Source organism: Oryctolagus cuniculus, chromosome 7, assembly GCF_051225735.1.
Source record: "Oryctolagus cuniculus isolate XC-2025 breed Fujian yellow rabbit chromosome 7, ASM5122573v1, whole genome shotgun sequence".
NCBI classification, from domain to species: domain Eukaryota; kingdom Metazoa; phylum Chordata; class Mammalia; order Lagomorpha; family Leporidae; genus Oryctolagus; species Oryctolagus cuniculus.
The window spans coordinates 89,273,289-89,276,459 of NC_142873.1; the positions used below are offsets into that span (position 1 = coordinate 89,273,289).

At 44.1% G+C, this 3,171-nt stretch overlaps 1 pseudogene; it reads right to left on the reverse strand.

The window, feature by feature from the left end:
- Positions 1–899: 899 nt before the first annotated feature.
- LOC100339000 (tubulin alpha-1B chain pseudogene) lies at positions 900–2,143 on the reverse strand (annotated as a pseudogene).
- Positions 2,144–3,171: the final 1,028 nt, after the last annotated feature.

The following is a 3,171-nucleotide window of genomic DNA, read 5'->3' on the forward strand; positions in this document are numbered from 1 at the left end:
CTGGTTCGAGTCCTGGCTACTCCATTTCCAATCCTGCTCCCTGCTAATGGCTTAGGAAAATAGGAGAAGATGGCCCAAGTGCTTGGGTCCCTGCACCCACATGAAAAACCTGGAAGAAGCTCCTGGCTCCTGGATTCAGATCAGCCCAGCTCTAGCCATTGCAGCCATTTGGGGAGTGAACCAGTGGATGGAAGACCTCTCTTTCTCTCTCTCTCTCTCTCTCTCTCTCTTCTCTTTCTCTTTCTCTTTCTCTTTCTCTTTCTCTTTCTCTCTCTCTCTCTCTCTCTGCCTTTAAATAAATCAATAAAATTTTTAAAAAATCTACAATTCTGAATCAGCCCTTGAACCCCCATCTTTATCTGCTGAATCAGAAGCTCTGAGGATGGGACATGCAATCTGTATTCTAACATGTTGGAGTTCAGAAAATAATACCCCAATTATAGTGCTTTTCCATAGCGTATAATTTGAAAGAAAGGACTTTGAAAAGGCCTTAGAAGATGTCTCTCTGACCTTTTCCTGTTGTGCTGTCTCCTGTCCCTTTTTTCTCCTCCACCTGTAATTGATTCTTAGTAATCAAAATTCCTTTTCCCCAAGGCAGTTCACAGAAATAAAAATTATCCTAACATTCCCCCACTATTAAGTTCTCTGATTTATCTTGTCTAATAGTAGGTAATAAAACCTTCAGATAGTTAGACCAAAAGAGTCTACCTATCTCTTTTTCTCTTAAAGCCTTTACTTTCAGACATGATGGAAATATCTTACAGGACACATGGAAAAGACAGGACATGATCACAGTTGAGTGAAGACAATGTAACCAGAAAAATCTAATGGCTGTCAGCTAATGTTGAAACTGAAGTTCAGTGAGTATGACATGCTGCAGGGCTCAAAGGAATGAAAAGCTAGTATTCCTCTCCTTCTTTTTTACTCTCTCCTTCAACAGAATTCACACCAACTTTCTCATATCCTTCTCTAGGGCAGTCATGTCTTCACGAGCTTCAAAAAACTCTCCCTCCTCCATCCCTTTCCCCGTGTACCAGTGGGCACGTTTGCCATACATCAGATCAAACTTGTGGTCTAGGCAAGCCCAGGCCTCAGCCATAGCTGCTCAGCATGCACACATCTCGCTGCACTTTGGCCAGGTCTACACAGGGCACCACAGTGGAAGGCTGGTAATTAATACCAACCTTGAAGCCAGTGGGGCACCAATCCACAAACTGGATGCCACGTTTGGTCTTGATGGTGGCTATGGCAGCATTGATATCTTTTGAGAACTACGATTCCCATGGCACAGCAGGCAGCAAGCCATGTATTACCATGGTGAGGGTCACATTTCACCATCTGGTTGGCTGGCTCAAAGTAAGCATTGGTGATCTCTGCTACAGAAAGCTGTTCATGATAGACTTTCTCAGCAGAGATGACGGGGGCGTATATGGCCAGAGGGAAGTGGATTCAGGGGTAGGGCACCAGATTGGTCTGGAATTCTGTCAGATAAACACTCAGAGCTCCATCAAATCAAAGGGAATCCCTGATGGAGGATATGATTTGGCTAATAAGGAGGTTCAGGTTAATGTAGGTGGGGTGCTCGATATCAAGGTTTCTATGACAGATGTTGTAGATGGCCTCATTGTCTATCACAAAGGCACAGTTAGGGTGCTCCAGGGTAGTGTGGGTGGTGAGGATGGAGTTGTAGGGCTTCACCACAGCTGTGGAAACCTGGGGGACTAGATAGATGGAGAACTCCAGCTTGGACTTCTTGCCGAAATCGACAGAGAGGTTCCATCAGTAGGGAGATGGACCCAGAACCAGTTCCCTTACCAAAGCTGTGGAAAACCAAGAAGCCCTGCAGGCCTGTGCAATGGTCAGCCAGCTTTTGATTTTGGTCCAGGAAGAGGTCAATTATCTCCTTGCCAATGATGTAGTGCCCACGGGCATAGTTATTGGCAGCATCTTCCTTGCCTATGATGAGCAGGTGGAAGACCTGGTGGTAGGTGCCAGTGTGAACTTCATCAATGACCATGGGCTCCAGGTCTACAAATACTGCCCTGGGCATATGTTTGCCAGCCCCCATCTCACTGAAGAAATTGTTGAAGGAGTCATCTTTTCCCCCAATGGTCTTGTCATTTGGCATCTGGCCATCAGTCTGGATGCCATGTTCCAGGTAGTAGAGCTCCCAGCAGGCATTGCTGATCTGACACCAGCCTGGCCAACATGGATGGAGACACACACATGGTGGCTAGGGCTTAGGAGGCAAAGACGGAGAAGGCGGCGGAGACAGGAGCAGATGGCAGTTCCCAGTTACTGTTCCCGACAAGCCAAGAGTCAAGGTAAGTAACTCTGGACAAGCTTTCTGCTCCAAGTCCATTATCATTAGATTATAACATTTTATTTAATCATATTTCTTGTTCAAAAAATTTTAAATCTGTTTTATTATTTATATGAAAGACAGAGAGGGTAGAGGCAGAGAGTTTCCATTTGTGGTCAGGCCAGGCTGAAGTCCAGAGCCTAGAACTCAATCTAGGTGTTTTTTTTTTTTAACTTTTATTTAATGAATATAAATTTCCAAAGTACAGAATATGGATTACAATGGCTTCTCCCCCATAACGTCCCTCCCACCCGCAACCCTCCCCTTTCCCACTCCCTCTCCCCTTCCATTCACATCAAGATTCATTTTCGATTCTCTTTATATACAGAAGATCAGTTTAGCATACATTAAGTAAAGATTTCAGCAGTCAATCTAGGTTTCTGTAAGGGTGACAGGGACCCAAGTTCTTGAGAACTACCTGCTATCCCACAGGCTAGGCATGAGAAGGAAGTTGGAATTTGAAGTATAGAAAAGGAGTCAAACCCAGTGACACCAATATGAGATGCAGATGACCCATTTCTACATGATGCCATATTTCTACCTGGGATTCCATAGACAGGTATTTCCTGGTCTTTGAATCTTCGTGTCTGAAGGCTCTTGTGTCACATAAAACCTTAATCAAATTTGTTACCCTTTTCCCTTGTTAACTTGTCTTTTCTTGCAGGAGTGTCAGCCATGCTTCTTATGAAGGGAAAGAAAGGTTTCACACCTTTGGGTCCCTAAAAACAAATTCTTCAGCTATAATACCCAAGAAACATTGCTATGTGGTATTCTTATCTCTGAATATACTGTGGTATATTTATCAATCT